The sequence below is a fragment of the Lissotriton helveticus genome, chromosome 11, assembly GCF_964261635.1.
Source record: "Lissotriton helveticus chromosome 11, aLisHel1.1, whole genome shotgun sequence".
In the NCBI taxonomy this organism is placed as follows: Eukaryota; Metazoa; Chordata; class Amphibia; order Caudata; family Salamandridae; genus Lissotriton; species Lissotriton helveticus.
Genome location: NC_136072.1, coordinates 206,098,991 through 206,120,419, shown reverse-complemented (window position 1 = coordinate 206,120,419; position 21,429 = coordinate 206,098,991). Strand labels below are relative to the sequence as shown.

Sequence of the window (21,429 nt, the reverse complement as noted above, 5' to 3'; positions counted from 1 at the left end):
AGGCGCCCAGGGTCTCCAGTAACCCTAAACAGCGGGGACAAGACAAGTAACCCTAGGGGGGTAGAGTGGTGGATCAATAGGTCAGCGTCCCAGTCCAGGAGGTCAACCCTTAGTCTAACCTCCCCCCACCTTCTGCTACAGCCTGTCATCCAGCTGACTCTCTCTGGTAAGACAAAATGGCTGTCCAGCATTCCGCCTTTTATAGGCTGACCCTCAGGGGTCCAGAAGGGACCAGAAGGTTCTGGAATGCCCTATTCTACTCTATGGGACAGGTTCTAGGTTTGTCAGTTGGGACAGTTGGTAGCCACCATTTTGTGACTCCAACTATATTCCTGTCAGAAAAGGCCTCTAGGCCTGAGGTGAAAAACTATGAGGGGGAAAGAACACCTATCCCCTTGACCAACACCTTGAAAAAAACTAGTGGACGCAAAAATTAATAAAAGTATGAGGGGCAAAAAGGGGACAAAATAAATAATAAATTGGAGGGACTACGCAAAAAGCCAGACAGGTCTAACACCGGCTATGTTGCAGTACCACACTAGGAGGCCACCAATGCCTTGTTTTCACCATAAAGGGAAAGTAAGTGCGTGTGTGTTTGTTCCTACGGGTTTGAGCATGCTGTTTCTCATTAAGTCTCAGTCCTCAAATTAGAGTAACAGGGAATGGACCATATATTCAAATATTTATGATTTACAGCCATTTACCAAGTATTTTTGGGTTTACAATGTATCAGTGTGGTAATAGATTTTGTCACACAAGAGGGCACGTGGCACGTGACCGGTTATTGCGCTTTGTTCATCCTACTGATGTCACTCACTCACGGAGCGCTGTGGTCAAATTCATTTTGACTGGTATAGGGGCATGTCTCGTTTAGTGCTTCACTGGTTTACGCACAGGTATTCTGTCTCTTGCTTGTGTTACTGCACCTTAGACATCACACTTAGCCTATATTCCATCCCACTGTGTTTAGGAGAGCCAAATGTGTAGCACTTCACCCTTCATACCATGGTTCACTTGTTTCTGGGAACGGGTATCTTTCTCAACCCCCTTCCATTATGCTCCATCACTTAAGGACAGCATCTGTCGACCACAGCTCGACTGTCCTTGAACACAGCCTTAGCAACTGGGCTTGTATTTAGAGACCAAGCTTCTTTTTAAGGGTGAGCTATAATGTTCCCCTCTTCATTGTAGACCGCGAATGAGGAACTTGCACATTCCACCCATTACATCGAGCCTCTTTTTACTTGCCTTGCAGTCCTCAGAGACAAACCATGTAGCCAACTCCCTTTTAAGGCAAAGAGATGATGCTTCAGTGGCTCTCTCTAATCACCATGTCATCCGACAACAATCTTTACAGGCACAGAACGAACCCCTGCTTCATCTGATGGCTTATGTATCAAGCTTCCATTTCAGTCTTTTGGTATTTAAGGGTAGAGCTTCTGCTGCTCCCCTGAGCGTTTGTTTGGTGTCAGGGATTGCGCTCCTGCTTCTAGCTAATGACCTTTAATACAGAACCCATCACTGATCATTTCTAAACACCACCCTACTGTGCCGACCGTTACACCTAATAATTAAAGGACACCACGTTCGCATCTTAAGCTAGCCCCAGACTATCAATACTTTGGTTCTAAAATTGCTTTATCACTCCAATGATTAATGCTCAGTATTGTTCACAATGATCAACAAAGATAAATGAGATAATTGTGAAGTTGTAGCCCACATTAAGCCGTCTCTAAATTGCACAGAATCTTCATGGGTCCGGGCACTTCACTCTACCTTCAGCTCACAGTAGCGTCTGAAAATGTCCTTGTTGAGAGAATGTTAAGCAGCGTAATTCCACTCGGCTTGTGAACATGCTGTCAATTAAGCCACGGGTATGGTTAGCAGGACAATGGTAGATGGCAGAGTTGTGCAGGACATTATTCCACCAGAAAAAGACTTGACAGAGCTACAGGTAGGCTCCTTACGCAAGCCTGGAACCAAACTGGCCTAAGAGGAGCTGGAAAACTAAACAGGATCTTTGCAGCGGATTCACTTTAACTAAATCTTACCATAAAAGGAAGGAGATAATGCCTTCAGATTCAGTGGCAAAGGCATTTGACGAATCTCCGACTGAATTTGACTCGCTTTGCTTCAAACCTGAGCTTGTGAAGGGCTGGCCTTTGCCTAACCCCCATCTTGTAGCCCTGAACCTGGCTCTAGGCTTTGAGGCACACAAGAATAATGCTAAATGTAATATTAAACTTTCTGTGATCAAAGGTGGGCCTCTGAAGGACACTCTTGCGCCTGCATCTTTATGGCTAAAAACACCAATGATATTCAAAGTTCAAAGGAAGTTCTGGTCTGTTTTGAAGGGGGTGGGAGGAATCCAGGTGCTGCTTTACTTCAATTGGTGGTGATTCCTGGTTGGAGCCGAGACTACCGAAGGACCCTTTCCGGACCCGAACTATTATATCCGGGTCGTTACCTCTTCAAATTGAACACTCTATGAATGAATATGATGTCCTACTACATGAATAAAGGACCAAAAGTGGAGTTTTAATAATCAGCAACCGTGAATATATAAAGGGTCTCTGACTAGAAAATTCTCTTCTTTAATAGATCATTACCGTCGAGGATTTACAAGATACTATCAACCAGTATTCATAAGAAATTGACAACCAGTGTAGACTATACGAATTGTTCAAGCCCTGAAGAAGTCCCTGGACGGGACGAAACGCGTTGGCGGTTCCAAAAGTGATGCTGTCCAAAAGCTTTTAAAAGATTGAACAATAAAGATTTACTGAAAACTGAAAACATCGACTTTTTCGTGAAATTGAAAAAAAACTGCTTTTGATTTAACCATTTGTAACAAATTGTTTTCTAAGTGTGCTGGGCTAATATGTATTGCTGCTTTACTTCAATTTCCTGAGCCAGCACATTTGTATGCTACTAAACCCACTTTAGTACACAAAGGGTCTAGTTTACAGCATTTAAATTGCACTTTGAAGCTGCATGATAACAAGGAGACCAATTTTCCCAACCAGTATACCTATCCTGCAAAAAGCTTGAAAAAGGAGTACAAACATGAATGCACTACAGTAAACCCTTCCAGTACAAAAAAGCACTAAGCAAGAAAAAAAAGGTTTATACATGCTTTCATTGCAAAGCCCTGGAATAGTTGCTGACCAGAAGAGTTGCGGGCGTTCCTGAACAATGCTGTACCAGGTACTTTCTGCGGCACGCCCTTCTCTTTTCCACATTTCTAGATGATTCCAGTCTTAGGCAAACATCCAAACCATACTGTTCTACAGAGAAGGGTGGCCCAAAGCCTTCTGACTGCCGCAAAAAGAGATTGCTAACAAAGTCCCCAAACTTGCACCTTGTCTTCCCAAGGTTTTCTGCACCAGTAAATGTTCAGTGTTAGAAGAAGGCACTAAAACAGAACACACTTTTTGGAGTTTTTCTTTATCACAGAGTTCATAAAGGCACGTACAGCTTCCGCAAACACCTCCCGCACCCCCAGCTGGTTCAGCGCAGAGCACTACAAATACTTCACTGCTCCAATCTGCCTGGCAAGAGAGTGCCCTTGCTGGGGAGTGGTTGGCGCCAGGTTTTGTTCCTTTAGCTTCTTTACTGTATCGGGGTCACTTCGGAGATCACTCTTGGTTCCCACAAGTAGGATGGGTACATTCGGGCAGTGGTGGGAGACCTCTTGTGACGGACATTAGCATGGGATGATGGGCTCCCAATAGAGAAGCAGATTACAAAGACGTTGGTCTGAGGGTAGGAGAGGGTGCGGAGACGGTCTTACTCCTCTTGACCTGCAGTGTCCCAAAGATTCAGGCTGACAGTCCGCCCATCAACAGTCATCTGGGCGCTGTAGTTGTCGAAGACGGTGGGGATGTATTCCTCTGGGAAAGCATTGGTTGTGTAGCTGATGAGCAGGCAGGTCTTCCCAACAGCTCCATCTCCTACCACGACACACTTGATCATCTGCATTCTTCATCAAGGCACAGAGGTCACCTGAGCAGTACCCACTCCAAAGAGCACAACACCAAGATCTAAGTTACAGCAAGTTCCACCTCATTCTTGGGCAGCAGCAGCGTGATCACATTCTGCAAGGGAGCCGTGCATTCCCAGTCCTTCGCCTGAACACAACATGGAATTTCGCTGAGAGTGCCAACTCCCAAGGAGCAGATCTGCTGTCCTGTCACAGCGTCGCTCAGCCCCGACCTCCGTCCCTCTTCCGGGTGCGCCCTAAATTTAAAGCTTTTTGAAACAAATGTTTTTTTAAACTGAAACTGCATTGAATGCTTACTCACTGTGGGGAAGCCTGACTTACGTCGAACAGTAGAACGGGAGCTGGGCGGGGCAGGACCAGTGACCACAGCTGGAGGACTCGCCCTCGTGGGGAGCGAGGGACAGGTCAGCGCTCTAGTCGTTAAGCAAAAGCCTACTTATGGTGCCCACAGCGGCATGCTGCTGGCGAGCCTAAGGCTAGCCCGCCTTCGTCCGGACATGGTCGAGGGCAAGGAACCAAGCCGGATTCGTCCCAGAAAATGGTAAGCTCATCACATATGATAGAGCATTATTACTCTCATTGAGGTATTCGGGTAGAGCCCATTGTGAGATGCCTCTAGCGCCAACAAGCTTGATAGGGAAGAAGATGGCATGCCCTCTCTACCAGACTAAGTTTAGCTCAGGCAATAATGAAGGGCCACTACAACTAGATAGGCCCACAAGGAATGAGCAATGGCAAATGGGACTTATTAACAGTAGATCCATACTGATACTGAAAACCGCAAACCGCAAGTACGAAAATGCAGAGTACAGGGGGCACGAGCCCTAAACAAAACAAAAAATAGGTTTTAGAGGGGCAGGGTTTGCAAATTAGCATAGGCAGTGTGCAGTAATGTCAGAGAGGGACATTGCAAGTCTATTATGCCTCTCTTTAATGGTAATGAACCGTGATTCACGTAATATAAGCACGCACATGAGCAGCGCATACCCTCATGTACATAAATAAAGAAGGCTTAAATGTATTTTGGTACAACAATGTGGGAGAGTTTTAATGAAACATGGGGGAACATGTTAACATTAACTTTTACTGGGCAGAGCAAGTTTCCAGTGGGAGAAAGATAAAATATTGTAATGCATGATATAGAATGAATATAGTCCTCTCTGAATCTGACTTGCATATCTATGTCCTTTTTTTTACTGCATTGCACAGATATTCTACGCAGTAGTCTATTATTATTATTTTCCTTTTGCATGATAGCTTGCATTACAGTTAGCTTATAGATGCCACTTCTTCAGCAATTCACTAATGGTGAGCAGTTTTATTTTGGTGCCCGTAAATATTCTCTATCTCAGTGCGACCCTGATAGTTGGCAGCCCACTAGCGATTCATTTGATAGTTACTAAATACCACACAGTTGCAGTATACCTGCTACTTGCTACCAAATGGGTGTTTGGACACACAACGAACTGGAACAAGCATTTGCAATGCAATTGGTCTCGCATTTACGGAAGTTTGAGCTATTGGCATTGTAAATGACAATGCCTTTTATTTATGTTTTGGTTTTCAAAACATATATAAAATGCTTTGTCATTTACAATCCCAATAGCTTAAACTCGTGTAAATGCGCGACCTGTTGCATTGCAAATGCTTGTTATCTTCCGTCTCCTGGTCTTTTTAGTAACATTAGAAAACTTACATTTGAAGCTTTTGTGTGGGCTTTTGTGTGGGCCCTGGGCAGAATGATTCTGCCCAGGTTTGTTCAAAAGCTGTCAATTACTGAAACATTTTGCATAGTGTATTTTCCTGTCAACAAATAAACATGTGTGTGGCATAAATGCCTCGGTGCCCGCTTACTTCCTTGAAGTACTATAGTCCTTATAGTAAAGTCCCCAATTTAATTATATTCAAATGGCATTAGATTTATGGAATTCCCCCTTCCCACCCCACAACAGAACCAATCCTATGGATTACCTAGATACCTGTGTGTGTGGTTTGATTGCCACAGTTGTCCTTGAGGACTCCGGTTCTGGTGTGCATTACTGGGTCAAAGGTGAAGATGGACAGATACTGTTTGGAGAAGTTATGTCCTGTGGTCTCTTTGGCAGTGGCTATAAACCGCTCGCGCCTCTTTGTCCCAGTCTCCACTGGCATACCACAGATTTTTCATGGAAGATTAAATCTGCCCCTGTAAGTGTATCCTGCCCCTGGGAAGCCCATGGGATCTATTCAAAGCCAATCGCCTGTTACATTAAACCACACAAGCTACTGGGGCAGAACCCACAGATGGCTGCTGTGGTGCGTGCGTCTGCAGCGCGGCAGCCTTGCACGCAGGGCTTCTACGCTCTTGGTTTCTTGGCCGCCAGGTGTAATATTACTGGAGCACCAAGGCCGCAAGCCACGGCTCTCATTCAGTCAATTTTTTTTCGTAAATGTATTTGTTTGGGTGAGGGGTTAAGTTTCTCTTAATTTCCAACAGGAAGAGGGCTTTTCTGCAGATGCGCCACTGGAAAATCTATTAACGTTATTCATTGCATAGGAAATTAAGGTGGTGGACGTGGTGGTGGTGGATGCGGTGGTGGTGGACATGGTGTTGGTGGACGTGGTGGACATGGTGGTGGTGGTGGACATGGTGGTGGTGGTGGTGGTGGACGTGGTGGTGGTAGATGTGGTGGTGGACGTGGTGGTTGTGGATGTGGTGGTGATGTACGTGGTGGTGATGTACGTGGTGGTGTTGGACGCGGTGGTGTTGGACGCGGTGGTGGACATGGTGGTGATGGACGTGGTGATGGACGTGGGGGTGGATATGGGGGCGGACGTGGTGGTGGACGTGGTGGTGGTGGACGTGGATGTGGTGGACGTGGTGGTGGCCTCATGGTGGACGTGGTGGTGGCCATGGTGGTGGTGGTGGACATGGTGGCGGTTGACGTGGTGGTGGATGTGATGGACATGGTGGCGGTGGACGTGGTGGTGGTGGACGTGATGGTGGGTGTGGTGGTGGTGGACGAGGTGGTGATGGAGGTGGTGGTGGTGGAGGACGTGGTGGTGGTGGACGTGGTGGTGGTGGTGGACATGGTTGTGGTGGACGTAGTGGTGGTGTGGTGGTGGTGGTGGAGGTGGGTGTGGTGGTGGTGGTGGAGGAGGATGTAGTGGAGGTGGACGTAGTGGTGGTAGACGTGGTGGGTGTGGTGCTGGTGGACGTGGTGGTGGTGGAGGACGTGGTGGTGGAGGACGTGGTGGTGGAGGACGTGGTGGTGGAGGACGTGGTGGTGGAGGACGTGGTGGTGGAGGACGTGGTGGTGGTGGACGTGGTGGGTGTGGTGGTGGTGGACGTGGTGGGTGTGGTGGTGGTGGTGGAGGACGTGGTGGATAATTTCTCCCCGCTTGCCATTAGTTAACTTTCCATTTTTAGGTCTCGCCTGAGCCAGCGCATGCGGTGCTCTGCTAGACATTTTATTAGGGCTTTTAAAAGTGCTGCCACACGGCCTTGCGCTTGGGTGCACGCGCGCAGGCGGCAGCTTTCTGCGCTCTGGCCTCTCCTTCTTTCGTGCGCACCACTCGCGTGTTTTTTTTTTTTGCACGTGCGCGCGCACACAACTCCCGGGCTTGTTGCTCTCGCTTCTTGTTTTAATTATAATATTGGCATGTGCAGTACTTAACACGCCTCCTGACGAGATCCCTGGCACTTAATTTTTTGACAAATTAATCAATGGGTGTAATATCGTTTCACAAGCCCTGTCACCACCCACTGCACGCATGTACATGTAGCACAGAATTCCCGGGAGCTATAATTACACGCTGAAGTCAAAATCCTTGCTTTATATCGATTTTACGAGTGGACGATCCCGTCCCACGCGGTGCAAACTCCGGGCGCAGCCAGTATTTCGTGTGGGACAGGCCGTTCAGCGTTACTTGCATCTCGGAGTGTGCCAGATGTTTACTACCAGGTTTAAGTTTTATGGACATCCCTAATATTGGCCTTTTCATAGATCAGGTTTTTCCCAAATGTACAACTTGAAAACAGCAATCCGCCACAAACAAACAATATTTCCTCGAAAAAGAGCTACTTTCTCCCAAGTTTCCTTTAAAAATGCTTTCCTTTCCTTTCCATTATCAAAGCTGGTGCGTGTTAATGATTTTTTCATATCGGAACAAATTAAAAGGTGCAGCATTTAAAATGTTAACATAATAACCCACAAGCAGAGATCTTCACAGACTAGGGTCCTTAAGCGCAGTATTGGCGAAAATTACAATCTGCAAGGGCACATTTCTTCTCACATTGACATTTTACTCTAGAGCAATCCCCACACATGCACGCACACACACACCATTCTCTGTTCTTGATCACAGAGCAGTCTTTGGGACTTGTCAAATTAAAGTGGTATTCATCGTGTGCGGTCTGCTGTGTTTTTCTGAGTGATTACACCCCTGTGTGTGAGGATTACCCATACCTTAGAATACTCACGAGCGGCAAGAGTAAACAGCTGCTGAATCACTGCCCCCTGCAGACTCATGGCATGCAATCCTACTCGGACCCTCGTATTCCACACATGTAGAAATACATGGTTTCATGTCGACGTCGTGGAGCAGGATGAGAGACCCTTCATGCCCACACACCACCTACACAGCTAACATCTGCTGATCTACTGTGAAGCTGCAAGGCGGCCAGCAGCACCCACTGCGCGTGCACACAGAACACCCTTGAGTGGATGACAGTGTAGGCCACATAACTTTCAATCCAGTAACCCCCCATGCATGCACTCATCTTGCATACACTTTCCTAAAAGCGACTTCCTAGCTGGCGACCCGCATGCATGCACTCACCCTGCAAACACTTTCCTTAAAGCGACTTCCTAGCTGGTGACTCCCATGCATTCCTTCACCCTGCACACACTTTCCTTGCAATAACTTCCTAGCCAGTGACGCCCCCATGCACGCACTCACCCTGCACGCACTCTCCCTGCAGTGGATAGTGGCTACCTAGCTGGTGACCCCCTATGCACACACTTTTCGTGCAGTGACTTCCTAATCAGCTATGGTGACTTCCTAGCTGGTGACCCCCATACACGCACTCCCCCTGCACACACTTTGTTGCAGTGACTTTCTGCAAGACGCCTCTCTATGCACAATCTCACTGACACACTCCCTCTGATATAATGTCTGCAAAATGGTTCGCGGTGCATACATTTCTCTGAAGACACGCGCCTTGCACGCACTTTCCATGAGGGGGTGTCACAGCGCTATATGTACAGCCTGCGCGTTTTCAGGGCACCAGTGACGTATCACGCACTGCTGGCAGACAGTTGTTCTCAGACACCACCTGCACTCACAGTCCCCTCACAATCACGCTGCACACACCTTCAACGAGCAGCCCCTCATCGCTGCACACAGCCTGCCAGCAGACAGTACCACTTGTCTACTACAGTGTCCTTTCGCTCCCTCTTCAGCACATCTGATACCCCCACCAGGCCCTCTCTCGCTCAAGCAGTGCAGCTTTCACACCACCTGGAGTTCTTTCTCACCTCTAGCAGAGACCCTCTCACCCTTAGTAGCGCCACTCTCACCCCCAGCAGTACCCCTCACAGCATCCTCTCACCACCCCACAGCGCCCCTCACATCCTCGCAGCGCCCATCACACCCTCGCAGCACCCATCACACCCTCACATTTTCAGTTTGGGTTTTTAAGCCACGCCCTTCATTACATCGACCACGTCCCTCTGGGAGCCCCCATACGTTTTTTCATTCACTTAAAGCCCTTTCTCCGGTATAGTGACTTCCTGCTGAACAGGGAGAACAAGTTCACTCAGGCCATTATACCTGCCAACTTGAACAACCTGCATCAGCAAAAGGCAATAGGTTTTGCTTGTATGAAATCTATTGGGTTTAGCAATTTTTTTTTTACACATTGCATAGCAGTTGAGCGTCTGTGAAACATGGCTTAATGTAAAAAAAAGTGCTATAATGCGCACACCATTTACTGCGTCATAGTGCCTTTTTTTTTTTACCATAAGCTATGTTGCGCAGCAGCTCTAGTGCTGTGTAATATGTAAAACAATTGACAGAGCCAATGCATTTTGTAAAGGCGTAACCTGCTGGCTTTACCAGTGCTTTTTGTCAGTGGTTAGAAGGGGGCAAGAGTGTCTTGAGCAGCTGGGTCAGGACGCGGCTGCAGCTCATTTAAAATAAACATTTGCTTTGCAACAGGTCTCCTATTACTGAAAGTTTGAGTTATTGGTGTTTCATTATTATTTGCAACGCCAACAGCTCAAACCTTCATTAATACAAGACCTATTGCATTGCAAATGCTTGTTTTTGTTAGCGTACTTATATTGTGGTTTGATCCGATACGTAACTTCCGTTTAAAACAGAAGCAACACAGCCTAACTTCAATCTCGTTACGCTAATTTGTTTTTTTTAAATAGTGCGCAGTAACATGCGCGTGCTAACTTACGTTATACGCATGCGCAAAAAATATCCCACTATGAAAAACAGGAAGTGATGTGCACACACCACTCTTCCGTTTGTCTGTCTGTCTCTGGTGATCTTCCTGCTGGCGCGCACTCACGCCATGGGGAAGAAGGTAGCTGTATCATTATTGACGGCTGGTTCCCGGTTTATCCTTTCACATGTATACTCTGGTGTTCCTCGTGCACCCTCTTCGCCTCCCACCTTTCTTGACTGTCTTTAAGGGAGAGGCCTAAAGTAACTCTGCCCGCTCTGGTAAACACTTGTTGCCATCTAAATGCTGTCCCTGCCAGCCCCGGCAGCAGCCCAGAGCCTTTTGTTTGCGCACTGCACCCAGGAAAGCAGACCCCGCGCCTAGTCGGTCTCTCACATTGATGCTGTTAATTGGCCACAAGTGTTACCGTGGCAGGCTAAGAACTGCAGCCAACCCTTTAAACATGGAATCAATTCAGGTGCGTAACCTAGGCCCTGCCATAATCCAAGCCCCTCTACCCTCCCTGCCCCATCACTCAAGCCAATTGTATTTTATTTATATAGCGCTTACTACCTCTGACGAGGCGTAGTAGTGCTTTCCAGCGAGTCCGAGCTGATTTCTTTTCATTTTTTGCGCTCTTATACTATGACGAACAAGGCACACAGCGATTTTTATAGTATCACAATTCTTTAGCTCACTCAGCCACCCCATTTCCGACATGGCCATATGCAAATCAGTCTGACCCTGTGCCTCATGGGAACAGTCCAGCCCGAACTGCCAAGCCATGTCTTCCCTGGACCGGAAACAAGCATCCTGGGACCGGTTTCGGATTCATAATCCTCATCAGCCAGGCTATCTTGAATCCAGTGGCCAAGTGAGCAAGGGACTCACGTCTGAGCATACCCTGCCAATTTAGGGCGAACAAAGCGAAACAAAAGGGGATGATGGACGGAGCTAAAGAATGGTGATAGATTAAACCCAGATCAGTTGACTGGGGGTGAGTGTTTGATTTGCTCGAACGCTCCGTCCATCATCCCCGGTCCCAGGATGCTTGTTTCCTGTCCAGGGAAGATATTGCTTAGCAGTTCGGGCTGGACTGTTCCCATGAGGCACAGGGTCAGACTGATTTGCATATGGCCATGTCTGAACTGGGATGATGGACGGAGCTAAAGAATGGTGATGGATTAAACCCAGATCAGTTGACTGGGGGTGAGTGTTTGATTTGCTCGAACGCTCCGTCCATCATCCCCTTCTGTATCGCTTTAAAATGACGTACACATTAGGAATGGCATTTCGTTCTGCTGGAATTATAACACAAGTTATCTTGCACTACGCTATGATGTTGCATATATTGTTGGCTGCAATGCATTCCATGTTTCATTCAAACGTGCTTTCTACAGGGCTCATACATGATTTGCTGCTGTAGAGAAATAATGCTCCCGTGTACTGCGGCAGACTCAGAAATATTGAAAAACTTCATGATTTCTCTTTCAGCACTTCATAGTAAAACCTTAACATTTTTGACTCAATCATTTGGCAGAAACATAACTTAGTACCATTAAAATAGTTGTGATGGGGAACATTCATGTGGGGTTAGGACTGGCTCGACCAGAGTGCTTGCTGACTTGGAGGGGTATGGAGTTAACCACCTTGCCTTGTCTGGAGTGGAACCAAGCCAGCGAGGCTTTGCTGCAGGCTCATTTGCCCTGATAGCTGGTCAACAGTTTGAGGAGGTGAAGAGCTGGCTAAGTGTGCCATGAGGCTGGCAGTTCAGTACATCTCTGAGAAGTGAGCTTTGAGTCGATGTAGTGTTCCTCTTATACCACGTGTAATTCACCCTCTCCAAAGCCTCAAGAATTCCTGGGTGTAAAGGGAGGCTGATTCTGATTGGGTGCTTGATAGTTTTCCAGAAACTCATGTTCTTGATTGCTCATGTTTGTCAGTAGTTGATTAAACACGCCCAGGGGTTTTATCTGCAATAAAGGTTTCTTTGTCATTGCAAAAAAATATGAATGGCCGATGAACCTCGGTCTGTTAAAGAATGGAAGGGCTGGGAACTCCCAGTCATCTCACTGCTAAGCAGAGCAGTGTCATGCTACACCCTCATTCAGGCCTCTGATTTTTACCAACATCCCTTAGAACACTGGGACTTTAGAGCTCATCCTTTTAATGAGAAAAACAAAACTACAAGTCCCATAAGCAATAGTGGTGGAAGGTGTCTCATGACCTGGGACAACATCCGAATCAGCACATCCACTTCCATTTTTTAAGTATTTGACACAACATTGAATTTATAACCTTTGTTTTTTATGGTCATGAGTCACCAGAATACTAAAAACTTGTCTTTTATTTTCAAGGTCAATTAAGTAATGGTCACCAGTTTGGAAGCTCTGTTCATTCTTCAGTATTTGTTATTGATCTCCACATGTGGCTGGTTTGGGTCTGCCCCTGCATCGTTCCCGATAACTCACACAGGTAAGGACCTTGTAGCGGCAACATGATAACCCCATACTCGTCTGTAAGAAGTGCGCTTCGAGGCAGGTATCCTATCATTTTTGTGAAACAAGGAAGGGCAAATATCTTCTATGTACATTTGTTAAAATAAAACAGTCAAATCACAGTATACTGTTCCGGAGGTTCTGTCCCAGCGACATTATCTTTAACTGAGGGCAGACACCCTAGGAAGCATGTGCTTTTAAGATAAGTTGCGTTCACTTACCTGAAGGTGACATGCTTCATCATTGGGTTATACTCCTCACCAGGCCGTAGCTAAAATGCCTGGCGGGCACCACAAGAGGGCACTTTGTCAGAGATCTTTTATTAAGTACGCCGGATGAGCATAGTAGGACAGAGGATGTTGTGTCATAAGATGTGAGATTGGTGAAGTCGGAATATAAGATCAACTATCGACCAGTTGCCACAATATATTTAATGTGATCTTCCTGGTCCATGTTGAGATTAAAAACAGTGGCAGAGAAAATGAGGAACTAATGGCCCCTATCACTGTGTGAAAGTGTCGATCACCTATGGACCTGCTGGTAAGCTGGGGTCTATACTTCAGGCCAACTTTGTTCATGCCTTGTGTAGTCATGGATAAATCTGTTGGCATTTCATCACGACCAAATATGGGAAAACAAGTAAATGTGACCTTATATTCTCCACAGCATGAGGAGCTCTGTAGCTCAAAGCCCTGCACCGTGCATAGGTGATAAGGTGCCTATTACCATCTTACTACCACAGGTGAGCGCTGTCTAACAGCGTGCACTAGATACGGTAACCCTCCTAAAATTCAGCACATATTGACTTATCCAATAGCGAAGACGCCACATCAGACGGCACCTGGTTTGAAAAGCACGTGTTTCCTAAGGTGCCTGCGTTCAGTTAGAGATAATGTCTGTGGGACTGAACCTCCAGAACAGCATACTGTGAGTTGATTTGTATGAAGAATGTGTATTCTGGACTGTCATTTTCCTCCGCATCTCTTGTGCTATGTAAAATAAAATGCAACACACCGGGAGGCCAACAAATCTATCATAAATTTAATGCAAAAATAGCAAAAGGCCAAGCAAACTAACAAGTGACAATTTTCTTTGCAATGGACGAGAGCATCCACTCTAAAGCACGTTGGAGTATATAATGCTAATGCTCCCCATGTATTTTTATACACGTTTCTCCTAATACAAGTCAATGAAACATGAACAAGTGATAGAAACAGTTACTGAAATGACAATAATGAGTAGGAGGCAGGATCTTCTCTCGAGAGGAATGTGAGGAGTCCGTGAGGTGCAGATAAAAGATACACAGACAAGCCGCAGAAGTCACTGTTTCTGGAAATAACACTTCTGTTTGTCACTGTTCAATTTACTACAAGATGCAGGAAAGTGTGCAGATTGACATCACTAAATAAAATGGCCTGGGCCCTAATAGAATCATGTAACTTTGCAGTCATATTAAGGCGAACAGTCACATCAAATTAATATAAGAATATTGTAATTTGGTAATGTAATATATCAATGCACGTTGTGGCATTCGTGTGTATCCAAATCGGTGTTAAAGAAACCAGTATATCCAGTTATACTTTCTCAATTCCTTCTTCCTAGAGGCCACCACTGCTGCTATCCAGCTGTATTCAGCAGTGCCTCCTGTGACCTGGAATCCTGCATTTAATCAATACCAAAGGTTGTCAATGCTTCTAGCCAACTCCGGTCACTGGTGCCACTCGCACCCCCACCACCCTTGGGCCTGTTATTCTTTTAGCCAGCGCCAGTCAGTAGTGGCCCCTTGGACCTGTATGGAAGCCTACTAGCCAGCTCCTGTTAGTACTGGCCCCTGGGACCTGTTATCATTCTAGCCAACTTGAGTCATTAGTAGCACCTTGGGACTAGTGATCATACTAACCAGCTTCAGTCAGTATTGGCCCCCTGAGACCTATTATCTTGCTAAGTAACTCCAGTCAGTAGTGACCCCTGTACCTTAAATCCTGCAAATATTCAAAACCAGAGGTTGACTCTACTGCCAACCAGTTCCAGTCAATATTGACATGTATTGTTACCCTGCTTGTAATGAATACCAGAGGCCAGCATTGTTGCTAGCCAGCTCCAGTCACCAGTGCCCGTCACATATTATCCTCAATAGGATCAATGCCCAAGGCCTGTGCAGCTGCTAACCTGCTCTAGTCAGTAGTGACCTCTCAGACCTGTTATTCTGCATATAATCAGCAAGGCTTCGGCCCTAATAACATTCACCCCACATCCTAATGGTATATTAGCAATGTAATTAATTTACATTATACGGTAGGTACCTCACTGACTAAATCACACCAAGCACTATAGCCTACCACATCACATGGCACACTCAGCCACAACATGACAAGATACCACGGCAGCGATTTGGGGCCATTAATCCTCTGTTCGAGGCATGTATGCTGTAGGTGCACATGCTTTGCATACTCCTGCATCTTGTGTTGGGTCCGATGTTTGCAAGTTGTTTTTCTTTGAAGAAGTAATTTCCAGTCATGAAGTAAGGGGACTCCACCTTTCGGTGATAATGCGTATGGGCATCGACTCCATTGGTAGATTGTTTTTTACCCCAAACAGGTTTGGATGTGTATTGCTGCGCTCTGAAACCGCTCTTCGGGTTCCCCTCAGTGCGCAGCCCACTCTACCCTCAACGGTAATGTTTCAGTACCCGTTTACCTGTTCTCCGCATTTCAAATAGATCGACAAACTCCCCATTTTCAATACGAAACCTCGAGGGCAACCGTTGGGCCTTGCTGCATAGGGCCAGCCATCTGCAAATGGAACGGACACCATTCCATTTCTGTCCTGGATGGCACGCCAAATACTCTCTCACCGACCTACATCAACTTTGTAACTTGTGCCTCTCTCCGGCGCACAAGGAGGAAGACTGCAACGCTTGTCCAAGAGGACTCTACCCGATCATCATGCTCGACAACGAGAGCGGCTGCGTCAAAGCATTCAACACACTTTGGATATCTTCGGGGAAGAATCTGACCAAGACAAGATAGAAGCGTCTGCCGTAGAAGACGAGGCCCATCTCTATGCCAGAGCGCAATTGTTGGGGCATGCTGGGGCAGCCATGTGATTGCAATTCTACGTCATGCCAGTACCATAGGCAACTGACCAAATGTATAGGTTATCTTGTGCTCTTCTGGCATCTAAAGAGGCCTAATAAACAGCATTTGGGTGTCAGCTCAATACTTAGTTGTGTGGCATGCATCATTTCTTCGACAGCTAGTTGCCAGAAGGAGTGTATTTCATCGCAGGACCATGGTTAATGTAAGTAATCGGCCCCCACAGTGTTGCAGCGCAAGCATATATATGGGCAAGACCCGACCATTCGATGAAGGTGTTGTGGCGTTAAGTAGGTTCTTTGCAGAAAATTATAATGTATTAGTCGAAAATGGGCATTACTAGAAACCATGCGTATTAGTTCACCGGCCCGCTGCCAGTCTTGAACTTCCATTGGAATGTCAAAGTCTAAATTCCAGGCCTCTTGGGTCCGTATGTGGTGCTTACTGTATCTGATCACATTGTTCTGTAAAGATGCATAATTAGGTGTCTACACGCTCCATAGGTTAGCAGTACCTCAAGGGTTTGAGTATGCGGCTGAGCTGTCGGATAGCATGGCCAGGTGTGCTTAGTTGTGTCTGCCAAGCCCGCATATTATTTTTGTTTTTAAAAACAAAGAGCTTTTCTTGCTGGATCCAAAGCAGACTACTATCTTTATTCACCCAAAGCCTCCTACAAAGAGGAAACCAGGGGCCCGATGTAGGTAGCCCAATACCGGTCGGAATTGGCCGAAAATACCGATTTTCGGCCGTTTCCGACCGGTATTGGGCTACTGAGATGTAGGGGCAGGAAATACACACATATTCGGTAATTTTACCGAATCGGTAAAGTTACCGAATCGGTAAAATTACCGAATATGTGTGTTTGAAATGTAGTTAGCATGTTTAACATTGCTACAGGGCTTCAATATTCGGTATTTTACCACCCAATACAATTGGGTGGTAAAATACCGAATTCAGGTGTACATGCACATCTGTGCATGTACACCTGTGCCATGTGACACACATACATGCCCTTAGGGCATGTATGTGTGCCACATGGCACACAAGCCTTAAACAGGGGTGCCAGAGGGTGTCAAAGTGACACCCCCTGCACCCTTGTAAAATTCGGTATTTACCGATTCAGTAAATAACGATTCAGTATTTGATATTGAATCCTATGGGCTTCAAGGCCCATAGGATTCAATAGCAAATACTGAATCGGTATTTACCGAATCGGTAAATACCGAATTTTACCGATTCGGTAAAAATGACCGATTTTTTTACATACATCAGAATTACCGATTCTAAAATACCGAATCGGTAAAATTCGGGATTTTAGAATCGGTAATTCTGATTTACCTTCATCGGGCCCAGATCATTTACCACAAATTCCAGTTCCTCCAAAGAAGATTCGTATAGCGACTAACGCTTCACCGCAGCCATCTGTTAACCCTAATTTAATTATTTTGCCACCATACTCTCCAGAATCAGACGATAGTGACAATTAACAAGGGCCACGGGCAATTAGATGAAAACATAATGCCATTAGATCCTGATGATTCACCACACAAACCAGACCCATGGCATGATTACAGTACTGATCCCGATCTAACAAATGATCCGGACTTCTACCCCTCAAAACCATACCCACCGGATGACAATGTGGGGTTTGCCCAACTAATCAACAGAGCTGCTACATATCACATGGTCAAGCTTCATTTAGACCCTGTATATTTTTTATTGGAGACTTTTGCCCAACCACAAAAATCTACTCATGTCGTTCGTACCCATGCTACAAGGCCTCCTTAGACATGCTCCTGAGGTGTTCAAAGACCCAGTTAGAGCTAGGGGTCTTAACCCCAGAGTAGATAAAAAATGCAAGGCAGCTCCCAGTGTGCCTATGTACATTAAGGGCCAACTTCCCTTAGATTCACTAGTAGTTGCCAATGCACGCAAAAGGGCAAACTTCCATGGGCCAGGTGACACACCACCTCCTGACATAGAATCCAAGATATTAGACGCGTCAGGTAAACGTATGGCTTGTCAAGGTGCTAATTCATGGAAAATAGCAAACACATAAGCCCTTCTAGCAAGATACAATAGTGCTCACTATGATGAGCTGGAAAAGCTCATTCAACATCTGCCCCAAGAAAATAAGGACACACCCAATGACCTTATAGAAGAAGGCAAACTTATAACAAATACCTCAATCAAATGTGCGCTTGACGCAGCTGACACGCCTTACGTGCAATAAATACTAGTGTTCTGCTACATAGACAGGCCTGGCTCAGGGTATCTGGATCAAGAGGTGCAAAATACGATCCTAAATCAACCATTTGATCAACAGCCTCTCTTTGGACCTGCAGTTGACGCATCACTATAAAAAAAATAAAAAAAGACACAAACAGCAAAGTCTATGGGAGCCTTACAGTCACCATCTGCCAGAGGCTTCTTTCGTCGCTCCTTTTATAGAGCCGGTTCCAAAACTAATACATAAGAACACCCACATCATCCTATAAAAGTCCCAACCAGGGCTCCTTTTCTAGGAGATACAATAGAGGAGGTTACAGAGGTAACAACAATAAGGGTAGAGGCAGAGGTAATAACACCCTCATCTCCCCTAACAATAAAGAGTGACTTCCCTGCACTTCCCCCTGATCAGCCCACTCCTGTCGGGGGACGCATCTCACAGTTCCTACCTGTCTGGAATTCCATCACAACAGACAGGTGGGTAAGACAAATTATCCAGTATGGTTATTGCCTGGAATGCACTTCTACTCCCCCCAACATTCCTCCAAGACCGTGTCCAATGTCATTAGAACACCTAACGCTCCTCAAACAGGAAGTCTTAGCAATGTTGCAAAAAGATGCAATAGAGCCAGTTTCGATAATTCATCAGGGGACAGGAGTCTACTCCCTTTTTTCCTAATCCCAAAAAAGGACGGCTCTCTAAGACCAATACTGGACCTCAGACCGCTCAACGTTTACATTCAATCAGACCACTTCCACATGGTCACTTTACAACAAGTGCTTCCACTACTACAGCAAGGCAACTTTCTCTCCACTATAGATCTAAAAGATGCCTACTTCCACATTCCAATACATCTCGCTCAAAGGAAGTATCTCAGATTTGTGGTAGATGGTCAACACTACCAGTTCAAGGTGCTCCCATTTGGAGTCACCACAGCACCCAGGGGTTTCACCAAATGCCTCGTAGTAGTTGCAGCCCATCTCAGAAGGCAACAAATTCATGTCTTCCCCTACCTAGACGATTGGCTCATAAAAGCAAACTACCACAGCAGCTGTGTTCAACACACACTCCGGACAATACAGTTGCTTCACAGTCTGGGATCCACAGTAAATCTAGACAAATCCCATCTCCAACCGTTAACAATGCAACAATATCTAGGGGCAACAGTGAATACTTCCACAGCCCTAGCATATCCCAATCCCATCAGGATAAATGCTATATAAAACCTAGTTCAAAGATTTCAGCCACAGCACTCGCTATCAGCAAGAGTGTTCATGCAGCAAATAGGTATGATGGCATCTTGCATTTTTCTCTTCCCTCATGCAAGATTGCAAATGCGCCCTTTACAAGAATGTCTAGCACGTCAGTGGAACTAAGCTCAAGGTCAACTAACAGATCTGGTGTTGGTGGACAACCACACCCATCGCTCTCTGCAGTGGTGGATCACAAAAAATCTTTCCAAAGGACGGTCGTTCCTCGAGCTAGTTCCACAGATAGTGCTAACAACAGATGCATCGCTCACCGGCTGGGGAGCACATCTCCAAAACCATACCATTCAAGGTTTATGGACCTCTCAACAAAAGCAAATCCACATCAACTACCTGGAATTGTTGGCAATCTCTCTAGCGCTGGAGTCATTTCAACCTCAACTCCTAGGCAAAGCTGTCCTAAGTCGTACAGACAACATGACAGCAATGTATTACATACAAAAACAGGGGGGGGGGGGGGACACCCTCTCCAATTACCCCGTCTAGCACAGGGCATCTGGAGGTGGGCCATTCCACGGAAAATATATCTCCTAGCAGAACATCTATCAGGAGTACACAATCAAATAGTGGATCTGCTCAGTCGCCAAACACAATAGATCCACAAATGGTAACTTCATCCTCAAATTCTTCTTCCTTTCTTTCTTTCACATGTGGGGACAGCCAGACATAGATCTGTTCGCCACACACCAAAAAGCAACATGCCCAAGCTTCGCATCCAGACTAATGGGTCCTCCATTTGAACCTTTACACAAATGTGAACTACAGTACCTTACTTGGAAAGTAGCTTTTTTAGTCGCCATCACTTCTCTCAGAAGAGTGAGCGAACTCCAGGCATTAACCATACAAGAATTTTTTTTTAAATCTTATCATAACAAAGTAGTTCTTAGAACAAACTCAAATTTTTTACCCAAAGTAGTATCTGCCTTTCATCTAAACCAGTCTGTTGAACTACCAGTATTCTTCCCCCAACCAGACTCAGTGGCAGAGAGAACTCTACACACCCTTGATGTTAAAAGAGCATTACTTTACTACATCGAAAGAACACAACCCTTTAGGAAAACCAAACAGCTTTTCGTAGCTTTCTCCCCACCTGATAAAGGCAATCCTGTAGCCAAGACAGGAATTGCAAGGTGGATTGAAAAATGCATACAAATATGCTACCTTAAAGCCAAACGCACGTTAACCATTCCCCCTAGAGCTCATTCTACATGCATCTATAGCATTCTTACAGAACATTCCCCTAGATGACATATGCATAGCAGCAACTTGGGCCACACCACTTACCTTCACAAAACACTATTGTGTAGATGTGCTTGCAAAACAACAAGCTAGTGTGGACCAGGATGTATTAAAAACACTTTTTCAAACTACTGCAACCGATACAGGTAGCCACCGGTAAGCAGGATACTGCTATATAGTCTATGCATAGTGTGCAATCTGCAGCTCATATGCCTAGAACGGAAAATGCTACTTACCTGTATTCATCTGTTCTTGGCATGTAGAGCTGCAGAGTTATACATGCCCACCCTCCTCCCCGGATACCTTTATCTGATCAGCATTAGCTGAATTAGATACATCACGCATGGACACCTTTCTATTTCTCACTTCTCCATCTAACTCTACTGGCAAAACAATCTTACGATGGAGCCGAAGCCCATGTTCAGTGTCGACCGAAGGAGGAGTCACCAACCTCATGACTACAAGACTTCTTCGAAGACAAAAACAACATGCAAACATCCGAGTCCAACACCAGATGGCGATGGTGATCTATGCATAGTGTACAAGTCTGCAGCTCTACATGCCAAGAACAGATGCATACTGGTGAGTAGCATTTTCCTTTAACTGCAAATTGCACTTTATGGCTTTTGTATGATTTTTCATATTTATTTGTATTACTTG

General features: G+C 45.8%; 1 protein-coding gene and 1 pseudogene across 4 annotated transcripts in view; one reads left to right on the top strand and one right to left on the bottom strand.

Moving 5' to 3' along the window:
- Positions 1–21,429, top strand: part of LOC144792338 (uncharacterized) — a 133,157-nt gene that overhangs the window by 11,592 nt on the left and 100,136 nt on the right. For all 4 annotated transcript variants that reach the window (XM_078667297.1, XM_078667298.1, XM_078667300.1 and 1 more), the window contains one exon: positions 12,797–12,914. The gene's annotated coding sequence lies outside the window, so the exon portion shown is untranslated. The remainder of the gene's footprint in view (positions 1–12,796; positions 12,915–21,429) is intronic.
- Positions 3,416–4,050, bottom strand: LOC144791357 (rho-related GTP-binding protein RhoG-like; annotated as a pseudogene).